The sequence below is a fragment of the Vigna umbellata genome, chromosome 7, assembly GCF_029865625.1.
Source record: "Vigna umbellata cultivar VRB3 chromosome 7, Vumbellata_1.0, whole genome shotgun sequence".
Lineage (NCBI taxonomy): Eukaryota > Viridiplantae > Streptophyta > Magnoliopsida > Fabales > Fabaceae > Vigna > Vigna umbellata.
This window is the reverse complement of record NC_142171.1, coordinates 24,172,592-24,186,790: the sequence shown is the minus strand read 5'-3', so window position 1 is coordinate 24,186,790 and position 14,199 is coordinate 24,172,592.

Genomic DNA, 14,199 nt, shown 5'->3' with positions numbered 1-14,199 from the left:
CAGGATGAACGGCTCTCAGGTGTCCGCTTTTACGTACAAGATATGCTTATCTGCACTATAAGAAATAATATTAAGCATATAGGTGAGACCGTTTGGTCAAGTTGCAAACCTGGTGGCCGAACGTCCATTAGGCCGAATGTTGGACGCTGTGTTGAAGTATGGTCGACCTGGAAAGTGGCGAACGACAATGGGGAAGAATGGGAGCGGCGACATCAGTGAGGCAAAATGCTGGACGCTGTAGGCCACGGAAAGCCGAACGATTGAGGCGGGTTGGCCGAACGTTAGGGAGAGTGAGTGTTGGGCGCTTGAGGCCGAACGTCGATGATGGGCGAAGTGACGAACACTCTAGGCCGAACGTCCGTGAAATCTAATGGCCGAACGATTGAGGCCTAGAGAACGAACGTTATTAACGACTGTGGCGCTCGAATGATAGGACGCTCGTACACAGGCATTGTCGAGCGTTCGAATCCGAAAGGCGAGGCCGAACGGCCGACTGTTTGACGTCGATGTCGAGCGAAGCGACGAACGCTGTAAGCCGAACGTCCGTGAGATTTAATGGACGAACGATTGGGCCCAAGAGAACGAACGACGTTGGCGTCGAGTGACCGAATGTTTGAGCGCTCGTAGCCGTGAATTGTCGAGCGTCCTCGAAGCCGAAAGGCCGAACGTTTGAGTCCGGAGGAGTGACCACATGTGATACCAAATGGTTGAAACCGAAGGGATTGTCGAGCGGTTGAACGTGAGGACGCTTTGGACGCTCGACACATAGGTTGAACGCGTGGACGGGTTGAAGGCTCATCACAAGGCTTGTCGAGCGGCCGAAACCAAATGGAGTGTCGAGCGGTTGAACGTGAGGGCGGTTTGGACGCTCGACACGTAGGTTGAACGCGTGGACGGTTTGAACGCTCGTCTCATGGTTTGTCGAGCGGTTTCTGAACGCTCATTGATATGGATTGTCGAGCGGTGTTTGAACGTCAGTGGCGCTCGAACGCTGACATGCTCATGTTGAAGTATGGTCGAGCGGTAGAGACCAAGACGCCGAACGTCATTGAGGACCAATGTGCGAGCATCAGATGTAGTTGAATGAGCGAACGCTTACGGATTCGAGTGGACGAACGTTACTGAGGCGGGTGGCCGAATGGTCGAGGCCAAGCATGGTCAAACGTTGGGGACCCAGTGGACGAACGTTATGGAGACGGGTGGCCGAACATGAGTGAGGCGGAATGGTTGATCGCCAGGGATGAACGTTGAGGCCACTCGGTCTTGTCATCGATCAAGGTGGACGACCTTGGTGGTGGCTCATTCTTGATGGTCGACAAGGAAATGGTCGATCGGCAATGAAGAAGGTTTTGTCGATCGGTCACGGTCGACGCTCTGTCTTGCTGTCGACCAAGGTGGACGACCTAGGTGGTGGCTAATTCGTGATGGTCGACCAGAAAATGGTCGCTCGGTCTTGCTGTCGACCAAGGTGGACGACCTAGCTGGCGGCTTATTCGAGATGGTTGACCAGGAAATGGTCGAACGGCCTCGCTGTCGTTCGGTCGAGTGTTGCAGCGCTTATGGTCACTGATGGCCTCGCTGTCGTTCCTCAAAATGAGCGTACGATCGGTTAAGGTCGACCGTATGTTGTCGATTCACTAGTGGTCGACTGAGTGGACGATCGATCGAGGTGTTGTCGTATCAGTGGTCGACAAAATGTATGATCGGTCGAGGACGACCGTCTGCTGTCTATCGCCAATGGTTGACAAAGTGGGCGATCCTGGAGGATCGTTGAGTCTATGTGCCGGACGGATCGGATGGTTCAGTATCTAATCCTTAAAAATAGGGTTCAGGCCAAGTTAGTTGGATGATGTGGAGGCAGAATCGAACGACGCGTGAATTGTGCTAGGGTTGCGGAAGACGTGGAGAATGGGTCTGACAAGACACCGAAAGGGTTTACCCTGACAACCGTCTTCTTCCCGCTTCTCTGTAAAATCCTTTTCTGACCTAAAAAACCCTAGAATCAGCCACACTGCGGAACGGCCGATCAAGGTGATCGAAAACCATGGAATTCCCAGGTTTGGGATGGACTGGCGGAAACGCAACCTAGCCCTGGCTCGTTGCGCTGCGGATGGCGCGGAGGCGGAACCGAACGGCGAGGTGATCTTTCGTGTGGGAGTCCTCCGCGAAAACTGCGAGTTTGCTGCCGGCGAGCCTGCTCATGTGACTGGAACCGAGCTCCTGGCATTGGGTTGTGATTTGGGAATTTAGGGTTTTCGGTTTGCGGATTGTGCGATCGTGGAGATGATAGGGATGAACTAATGGTGCTCCTGCGACAGCAGTGCCTGGTGGCGCGACGGAGGCTGATGGGTGGACCCGATTTGGGGATTGTCTTTGGAACACGTTGGGTGCAGTTTTCAGAAGAGATGTTGCCATTGAAGACGAAGAATGAGAACCTGGGCTCAATTTGGGGATTTAGGGTTTTCTGTTCTCAGTCTCGACTCTGATAATTCATACATCAATTAAACACAGAAGGAAACCCCAAATATTTTCTTGGCATAACCTTTGGTGGTGGCTGGTGGAAGGCAAAACAGCGTGCCCCAAATCGGAGAGGAAACCCGTTTCAAAGAAAACGAAGGAGAGAGCAGTACAACCGGTTTTAGGAAGCGCCGTTGACTCTAGGCAACGCTGGCAGCAGGCTCGGTAGTGGCAGGCAACGCAGTGATGGTGGGGAGAGCTTGACGGAGAGCGGCGACCCTGGTCGGCATGGTGGTTGAGTTCGCCCAAGAAGCGATTCATGGAGGAGAAGATTATCCCTCTCGCGCGCAAGGAGAAGAGAAAAAGGGGAGCTTGATTCCGTGGCCGGCGACGAGCTCGACGAATGGCGGTAGCCCTGGTTTGGTGGCATCAGCCGTGACTCGCGATGGTCGGGCTCCGTCAGACGGCGAAGACGCGGCACGGAGAGAACCTCGCACGCGAGAAAGGAGGAGGGGAAGAGCTCCGGTGACGGCTGACGATGGTCTTGACGGTGGGCATGCTGGTGGCGGTATGGAGGTAGCCGGTGGCGGCCGGTTTGGGCGGAGATAGTGGCGAGTGTGCGGGACTGGGTGGGGGTACCTCTCGTTAGCTGCTTTGGAAGAAAGATCTAGGTTTTTGGGTGTTGGATCTGACCCACAAAGAGGTGTGATTTCGCTGATGTGCTCATTGTTGCGATTTCGCAGAGGTGCACGTGCTGGCGGTGATGGAGTGGCTTTATCCGAAGAAATGATTCATCGAGGCCGAGGCTCCTCTTGTGGCTTCTTTGGGTTGGCACTCGGCCCCACGGTGGGCGCCAAAATGTTTCGGTGTAGATATTTTCCGGTGTGTCTTCGTTGCTCCTGGCTGTCTGGGACGCTGTCTGGAACGCTGTCTGGGACACTGTCTGGGACGCTTGCTCTTCTCCAATTGTTGTTGTTCATACTCGCCAAAGGAGGGGGAGGTACCTGCAAAGATACTCCGACGCTCAAGTCAGATGTGAGTTATGGAGCCTCAGCTCTCAAGAGAGTGATTATGATACTGCTCTGAAATATTATTTAGAGTCTCTAGACATAAAGAGAACGTACCTGGACTTTTGCCCTGTCATTGTATTTATAAGTCAAATAAAAATAACCACCTTACCTAAAAATGTGGTTAGTTACTTAACCGTCTAAGATATTTTATGTAAATATCTTACTACATAACAGTAAACAATTCAAACGTTAATATGAAATGTGTTTAACATGTTAAAAAAATTTAACACAATTCAATTAAAAGAACTCTACCATTTATTTTTAAAATTTAAAAACGAAAATGTATCAAAATTTGAAAAAAAAAATTCAATTTCGTATCTAAATTTAGAGATTGAAAACATATTTAACCATATATATATAATATGTTTATTCCAAAAATATAAATACTAATTTAAAATTTTAATTATTAAATTCTCATTTGTTAAATAATATTTATTATATTAAATTATTATGATCATAAAATATATATACCAATTTAATAAGATGAAATTGAAGACATCTCACTCCATAAAATAATATGAAATATATAAGTAAAATAGTATAAAAATAATAAAAATCCTTTTTTCTTTCTTTTGGTAAGGCTTAATTACTAATTGATTCCTACATTGGTTGCTTTTATTCATAGTCATTTTTTTTTCAATTAAATTTCATTTTTGTTAATATCACTTGTTAGTGAGTAGTATTTGTGTATTTTTTATTTTGAAATGTTTTTTAATGTTACACAATCATTATCTTGTTACGTGATAATATCAAGTGTTTTTGTCACAATGACTGTGCCAATGCCATGCATGACAAGACCATGGAAAATATCTTCTATTCAAATAGGATCAAATTATAATTTAATCTAATTATAGGTTATATATCCATGTTTAAATATTTTGTTTAAAATTTATACGTTAAATCATTCCACTCAAATATTAAAATTAATTTAATTTTTTAATTTAAACTGAAAAATATATTATTATAAATTAAGTTGACTATTGACTATAAGAACCAACTCATCCTTTAAAGAAAAACGAAAAAAAAATGCAAAATTATTGTTGTAACTTTTATATTTTAATATTTAAGAAAATTAAAAAGTATTTTTTTTCTTTGTTAGCTTATTTATAAATATAATTCCTCTGAAAAAAATAATATTCACATGAGATTTAAACTAAATTATTAATATATTTTACATCTTTTAATTATCTATTTAAATTAATTTTATAAAATAAATATATTTTTTATAATTTTTCATAAAATAGAAAAAGTTTTGTAATTTATTCATTTTTATTGATAAGTAATATGAATTCAAGTATATTTTAGGCCTAGATAATATGATAAGTAATATGAATTCAACTATATTAACATGAAAATGTGAATAAGATTATTTTTTTCATGTTTTATAGTAAAAAATTATGTTAATATTATAGTAAATATTTGGTTTAATTGCTTGCATTGTCCACAGTTTGGCTGCAACGTGTCAAGTTAGTCCATCTTTTTAAAAAAGTTTCAATTACGTCCAAACTTGGTTTAAAAGTGTCAATTTTATCCAAACGTATGTAAAATTTGCTTCAATCAAGTCCCTTCAGTTAAATCCCATAAACGGACGTTAATTTTTTTTTCTCTCTCCTCTGCTTCTCTGCTCTACTGCTCTGCTGCTATGCTCTGCTGCTCCTTTAGTAAAATGTTTTTCACTTATATTTAATATTTACATAAATTAAATCATGATCATGATGTAACTAAATGATTTTATCTAAATTATTATTCCACTTTTTTTTTACCAATATGCTACATATGATTTATTAATAGAGAATTGTGCCTGTTAATTGAAAGAAAAAATTAAAGTTATACAGTATCTATTAATTAAAATATGTGTGTATTTTAAAGTAAAATAATTTTATTAATCTCAAATATAAATATCTATCTTATATTTTATTATCTTAAAACTATTTTAGTAAATAAATTAATTAATAAATTATTTTAAATATATATGATTTATCCTATTATCTTATATATATTTTTAATATACTTTTAATGACGATAAATTATATATATATAATTAACACAAAACGTATAATTCTTTTTTAAAGAAAATGAAAATATGTAGAAACAGTTCAACCAATATAATTAACACAAAACGTATAATTCTTTGTAAATACCTTTTTAGTTAAAGAACAGAAAAATGAATTATTTGATTTTTAGATAATATTTTACTACGAATTATAATATTTTAATTATATTTATTGTTATTATTTTAATATAATATTTTACTACGAAAAACAATTATCGAATGAAGCAGAAAATGGGTGTGAAAAGAATACTTTTTGTTTAGATTTAGTTTTCATGTTTTTGTAAGATAAACTAAAACCAAGTATAAATATATGAGAAATGAGAGTTTCATCCACAATCATTATTCTGTGCAGAAGTTCTGTATAACTTAGTCCACGTATACTATTTTTTTCATTTAATATATATGCATAATATTTTCAAATTTTCTAATAATTGCTTAATGTATTATTTTATATTTTATATTATCATTATATTATTTTATAATGTCCAGAGGAGCAGAGCAGAGAAGCAGAGGAGCAGAGCAGAGAGAACTAAAAAATTAACGTCCGTTTTGGTGAATTTAACGGAAGGGACTTGATTGAAGCAAATTTTACATACGTTTGGACGAAATTGACACTTTTAAACCAAGTTTGTACGTAATTGAAATTTTTTTAAAAAGATGGACTACTTTGACACGTTGCAGCCAAACTAGGGACAATGCAAGCAATTAAACCTAAATATTTTTACCTTCCATTCTTATCACTTAGGACGAGAAATAAACTGAGCCCCCGCAACTCCTCCCTTCCAAATTTTGTTTTTGCCTTTTTTCTAATAGCAAGTCTTATAATATTTTTATAAAATAATAAAATGTTTAAACAATTCATAAATAATATAATTTAGTATATTGTATTATAAGTTTTGAAATTTTACACCCCTCCTCTACCATACGTCTGTATCTTCCTCTTTGATGTTAACATTTTTCTTTCTGCATTGAACATTCTTATATGTTTATCTTTGTACCAAATATATTTGAATCTCTCATGTGCACTCTAATTTATGTCTATTTCCTCTCTTAAATCTTTGTTTATCGTATTTTATGTTTTTAGTTTAAATCATTTTTATGTGATTTTTCTTGTACATCTTAATTAATTTTAATTGTTATTAATATTTCTTGTTGATTTATATATCATGTTTGTCAATGTGATTCTCCCACTAATGAAGAATTTCAAGAACATCATTTTTTTTAAAAAAAAACACCACATTCTACATAGTTGTGGTTTTAACAAATGTAGAATGTCATATTCTATATTGATTACACATTGTGATTTTGATATAGAAAATCACTTCCTACATCTATCATTAACCAATATTGAAACTCTTTCTCTTTGTATTTTTTATTTATAATATCTATATTGATTTATTAACAAATATAAAGTGTTTAAAAATAATCAATGAATATATATCTAAGTATGCTTAATTTATATTCTACTCAATTTATGTACTTTTATAAATCAATTATTATTTGCAAAGAATCAATTACATGTCACAAAATAACTTAGTAAATTGATTCTTATCTCAAGTGTATTATTTAGTTTTTATCTTTGATATATTATCTGGTTACCATATGATAACAAAGTATAACAATAAATAAATAAATAATTTAATAAAACAAGTATTAACATATTTCGTTTTTACAATAAAAAAATATCAGTACAAAAACTTAATTTTATTAGTTTTGTTTAAACTTGATTAATAATTAAGGTAATAGAACACATGTTTCGTCTTTAATAATAATTGTTATGTGTGTTTACTAAAATCAATTAGCATTAATAATTAACCTTAAACAGAGTCGAAAGATTTTAAATTAGAAGAAAAAAAGATAAAAGACGCTCTGAAACCTTAATTTTGCATATTAAAAACATGTACACATGTTTAATTACATATAAGCAGTTAACGAATTTCATATAAAACTAATAAAATTGAAGTTTTTGAATTAAAATTATTATTTTTTTCTTATTATATATATTAACACTTACTGTAATGGAATGACTAATTACTAAAAATAAAATCATAGAAACTTAGCATACTCACAATATTCGAGAATGGGCCTTAAGAATTATACATATATGTATGAACCTTCATTCTGCTTTAGAGTGTTGTAAACATTAAACTCAATTGAATGTTTTGATGAATCAATATTATATAATTCAGACCAGGAATTGGACTCAGGTTTCATTCTCGAACATTAATGTTAATAGGCTTTAATAGTAATTTCGGAAATTTTAAGACAGCTTTGATAATAATTCTAATTCTTATGAATGTTGGTTTTGCCTTAAATGAGAGTTTGTATACGCCGTTTTTGAGACATATACACAAATAATTGATTTTAGGAGGATTACTTTCCACCGTTTTGAAAAGTCCGAATAATTCTCGGCGGTTAATAAAAAAACGTCCCTAAAATGTAATTTTTCATTATTTTTAAAATACTTACTCAACCTGTATATCTCCTCCCCGCGCTTTCAATATCCATCTAATCTAATTCTCTAAAAGTATCTAAATCCTAACCTCGTTTTCCTCCTTTATCAAATTTTTTTCCAAATCCTTCCGTGCACCACAATCTTTTCCTGCTTGGCTTCGTGTTCGTCTTCTACTGTTTGGTTGAGCTTCGAGGTGGAGGCGTCGAGGCATTTGTGGGTTGAGCGAGGTTGAGGTGTTCTGGCGTGCTCCTGCACGGATCGTCAAGGTAAGACTGTGTTCGATCTTGGCTCTATGATTTAGCTTTTCGAAGTCATCCACTGCTACCACCGCTCCTCCTGAATCCGGTTGGGCTGCTCCGCTGGCTTCCGAGACCATAGCTCAAAACGACACAGTTGCTGAGGTTTTAATTCCTGCCTTGTTCTTCCCTTATAGTTTAAATTATTTTTTATAATTCATGTTTTTTTTAATTATTTCAATGTGTTATCTTAGTAACTCTGAATGTTTTTGTTTGGATTGATGTTGTTTGTTTCTAACCTTGCTATGGATTGGTTGAGTTGCAAGGACTACTTATAGATTGATTGCAATTTAGTTATTCATTTTTTAAAATAATGTTGATGATTATTTATGACTGGATTTTAAGTTGTGTATATCCCAATAGCTCCATGCTTTGTGAATCCTTTAGTTCCTGGCACAGATTGTTTGTGTTTTACCTGTTTGGACACAACTGCTACACCAAAATTTATGTTTATCTATCTATCTATATAATAGAGCTATTTAGATATAGATAGTTGAGTGATTCTTATACACACACATTGATATGAAGATTAATCTGAGTTTAAATGTTTCTTTAACCATGATTGTGACAAAGGGGAGGGCAAGGTGTTTCATCAGGGTCCTTGTATTTCTCTGTTATTTTTATTTGGACTTGGATTACATGTGGATTTTGGTATTAGGTGGCTTTTTATATTGGGGAAGAAAGCTTTTCATGGAAGTAGTTGACTATTACTGTTTACTGTTATATTTGTATTGTTTATGTTTATAATGATTATCCAAATCTTATTCCAGTAGTCTAACTTCTCGATAATCATTATCAATTATTACCAAGTTGTCTTATATTTATTGAGTTCTGTAGATAATTTCATAATTTGGTTTGTTGATTCTTGTTTTAGTTGTCTAGCTTAGTCATAATATTTGGACGGTCTTCTTTGTGATTTATGTTAACAATTTCATGATTTGACATTTTGTTTACCTTCAATTAACGGCCTAGCCTTTGTCAAGTTGCTGATTTGATTATAATGGCACTACAGTTCTTTCTACTTGCCCATGTGTATGATCTTTTTTTAGCTGCTCTATATGATTTGTGTTAACAACTTCATGATTGGGGTTTTGTTTACTTGCAATTAACAATTTAGTCTATGTCTTCGATGATTTCATTTATCAGTGTGTGGTTCTATATATTTTTTGTCGTTAACACTTTGTTGACCAGATTGTAATGGTGGAAATCTATGAAGATAAATGAATTTGAACTTTAAATTTCTGGCTTACTCGGAGGACAGAGCTGCTCAACATGTTTTACCTCTATTTATATAGTTACTCCTTTTAAAATTTCCCTTTATTTACAATATCTAGTTGTTCAACTTAGTTGAATTCCATCAGAGTGCGAATTTAACTTGAAAGGCTGTGTTTATACCTGTAAATGTTATCTACATTACACTGACATTTTTTTATTTTGGCTAGCTACTTGATCAAGCCCGTGAATTTTCCAATCTTATAACAATAGGTAGTTAATACTGGCAACTATGTTATTCTCGTCAGTTGAGGTTAGTCAGATTTAGGATTTGTTGTTCTATTGTTTCTTTTGCTGAATTTAGTGTTTCATACTTCAATAAATGCTATGTTATAGTAGTTGTTAGTTCCAATTATCATTTGCACCATAGTTAAACACGTTGACAGATTTTGTACTACTTTTCAAAGCAACTTTAGTATTGTTAAGTAATATTTAAGAAAGTAGATAGGATTAAAGTATCCTGAGTCGTCTCCCAATGAATACATAATTGTTTTTCAATATTTCAATCTTATGAATGCAATGCAATAAAAATAAAAGTAATGTTTGGAGAATGTTTAAAGAACAAAAAAGAAACTTAAAAACACTTATGATTAAATAGGCTAATTCCACTGTTTTTTCAAGATAGATTCATCATCGGTTATTCATGAATAATTGTTCAATTGTTTATTGTTTAAGTTTCAAATTAATTAAAGTACATTCTTAATTAATTTGAGGGCGATCATGCATTTAACCAAAGTAAATTCTCAGTCAAATGCAAAACCTTTCTAGATTATTCACAATAAATTCAACCAAAGTACATTCTCAATCAAAATCTATTGTGTTTAATCATGTCTATTCTTAAATCTCTTAACCAAGTTAAAAGTTAATCAATCAAAGTAAATTCTCAATTGATTATAGTTGAAATTATTACTACCAACCAAAGTACATTCTCAATTGATAATAAAAATCATTTAATCATATGAAAGTTCCTAAATTAAATCAAAGTAGATTCTCAATTAAACCTAGAAACCCTAGAACTCATATAATCAATATGCATGTAGATTCAAACACATTATGATGCAAAAATCTTTACTTTTAACAAGATAGAGAGATGAAAGACATAGAGAGAGAACAACTTAAATCAATAATCAAAATAAACGATTGCATTAACTTAACGTAACCTCAGAATCCATCATGGAATTACAACAGAATAGCCCTAGATGCTTAGCTCTCCATGAATGGAGTTGAATATAAGATGAAAGAAAAGTGAGAGAAGTGGTGAATGAATGAATGAAGTGAAGTCAAGTTAAGTCCCCTAGGTCTCTTTATATAGGTTTGATTGGGCTTGGACTCTGAATATTCAGTTGATAGAATCTTTTATCTTATATCTTCCAAATAACTAAAAGATTTAAATAATTATAACATTATTTGGAAGATATTTTCTGTTGATATTCCCAAATTAAATTAATTCAACAACTGAAATTTTATTTTTTATCTTTTCTGACTTTCCAAAATTGCACAAGTACCCTGAAATTTCCTCTATCTGCACTTTAGCCCTTCTGAATTTTTGAAATTGCAAGAAAGCTCCTCAGGTGACCACCCTTGACCAGATTCAAACAGCATTGACCACTTTTGACTAGAGAAAGGACGCGCCAATGAGTGCTCGCCACGTGTCCGCTCCCTTTCCACCCAAAATTAGGGTTCTACAGATTGGTTTTCTGTTTGCAGGTTTGGGGTTGGAGATGACAGCCTGTGCTCCGGGGAGATTGGCATGCGAGGAAGATGTTGGTGGCCGTGGAAGATTCTCACAACGAGGGTGGTTTGTATCTGCGGCGTGGTGGCGCGATGATAGCTGCTATGGGAGATGCGTGTTGACGGTCTGATGCGTGGAGGCTTCTCTCGATGGTTGGGGCGATGAAGAAGAGGGAGTCACGGTCAGGAAAGGGCTCGCATTACTAGAAGAGCGAGATGGTGCGACTGTGTTTTGCGAGTTGAGAAGATGAACGGTGGTGATGGTTGATGGTGGCTGTCCGTCGAGAAAGGAAGACGATTTGGTGGTGGCGGCATGGAGGAAGTAGCGCGGCTAGGTCTCGCAATTGACGAAGGAGGACTCGCGTCGATGGTGGGGTTTTGCGGTGGTGGCTCGAAGGTTGACGACGGCCTGGGTTTGGTGACGGCACGGCGGAAAGGATGGTGACGCGATGGAGAGGCAGTGTGACGACGGTTGTGCGTGTCCTAGGGTTTGGAGATTTGGGAATTAGGGTTTCTGGGAAGATGATGATGGTGATGTGACAATATGTGGTTGGTTAAATCTGTGTGGGGAGGATTTGGACACGTGGCATGATCTGGTGGAGTTTGGCTTAGGAGGGGTATGGGTAGGGAAATTTAGGAGGTGTATAGAGTTACTGTTTGGCTTAGTATTGTGCCTGGTTAAGAGAAGAGGGTGTATGTAGGGATTTTAGGAGGTGCAAAGGTAAAGTTTGTCTGCTTGGCCCATTTGTATATTATTTTCCAAACAAAATCTGATTTTGGGCCTTGAATTGCCATTTGGACCAATAAAACTTATATTCTCAACTGCACAAATAAACGTAAGAATTTCCAAAGAATAATTTATGCAACTAAAAATCACTTTTTAAGTCCATTTTTATTCCCAAACCCAATATATCCAATCATAACAAATCCTCTTTAAATCACTCATTCAAGCACATGAATTCATCAAAAATTTAAATTTTAAAGCATAAATGTGGGCATAAATATGCACTAATCACACCTACGCTTGCTTGTTATCTTGTTTCTTACAATAGCTTTGTTCTTTCTCGTTCTTCCACTATCATTTTGTGATTTTTGTAGTATAAATCAATACTAAATACATTGTGTGTTTAGTTAGGTAATTGAAATGAAAAAAATGATGACATTTATGTTGCAAAATTATCAGGATCAATTGCCTTCAAAGTTTGCCCAATTTCAACTCTCGATATTAATTGCTAAATTTATTTGTATAATTTTAAAAAAATATATATAACTGACTAACTATTATGTTATATTATAGGTATCTGATTAAGGAAGCATGTCGAACGAAGATGAAGAAAATTAGACATATTTTTCTTTAATTTGTAGTATTGAACACTGTTATTGAACATCTTTCTATTTAGTTTTTATGTATGAACAATTAATTATATAAACACTGTTAACATCTTTCTATTTAGTCTCCCAGTAATTATTTCTAACAGTAACACCCCAAAGCTATATACGTCTACTTTCTCTGTTAACTGACCGTGTGCTAGGTACTCTGGAGCCATATAACCTCTGCAGGTCCACAAAAAATTAAAAAATTTGAATAGCACTAAAGGACCTACACTGGCTCTAGCTTTCTAACAAAATTTAGTCTGATGCTCGTATTGTTGACAAAAAAATGTTCTATTGGTAGAAAATACTTACAAAGTTCCAGCAATAGTTGTGCTAATGTGGCTCTTGTCATCTTCAAAGGACCTAGCCAAACCAAAATCAGCAATTTTAGCGTGAAGCTTTGCATCCAATAAGATGTTGTTGGCTTTTATATCTCTATGGATTATTCTAATATTGGAGTTCTCATGCAGGTAAACCAATCCTTCAGCTGTCCCGATGAATAGGGAGAACTTATTAAAACCTCCATCAGCCAATATGTTTAGCTTTATGGAAGAATAAACAAACCCCTACTTTGTTCCTTCTTTAGTTAAACCTTCCACCAAGCAAAAAGTGTTATATATATAACCCATGCACGAAGTACCAACATAACATAAGAAAGGTTAAAGTATGAATATGAAGCTTCACGAATGGTCACGGTCAGGGTATAAAGAGTTAGTTCTCATATACTCTGAAGGATCCAAAAGTAGCATTTTGGGTTTGAGGTACGACCAAAATAGGGTGTTGTTGGACTTAAGGCAGAGCTTAAAGGCCCTTTTAAATGCTTGAATTTGGAGAAAAAAAGTAGAATCTGAGCCTGCACCTACTCTGGAGAAGATGAAGAAAGAGCCAACAAAAGAAGCTGAGATAAAGTTTAGGTCTGAGATGAATATGAGATTGGGACTATGATATATATATATATATACACAAACACATGAGTAATAAGCACATTCTACTATTTCCGGTGGTTTTGGAGGAAATTCTCCAAATAGGGGCAGTTTTGTGCAACCCTGGTTCTTTTCAGCGATATTGGATGAAACCCGGATTATTTCTCACGGTTTTTAAAAACCCCGGGTAATTGCGGCGTTTTTGGATGAAACCTTTTGGCAGTTTTTACAAAACTCTGGGTAATTGTGACGGTTTTTCAAAAATTACCAGTAATATTTAACGATACTGCTTTTTCCCGCACTTTTATAACTGCGGAAAACGCATTTTTCAGGAATTAAAATCGTTGGTAATACTAAAAATAACCTCTGAAAAAGTATGTATTTTTGTAGTGATATACAGTACAAATAGATTTTTTTAGTCAATAGGAAAAGCTTAGTGGCATATTATTTTAATACAACAAATTTTTTAATTATCAATGAAAAATTTAGTAGTTATCAATGAAAAATTTTGTAATTATCAAGAAATAAATTTTCTAAACATATAAATTGCTTGTTTGATAACTAACCA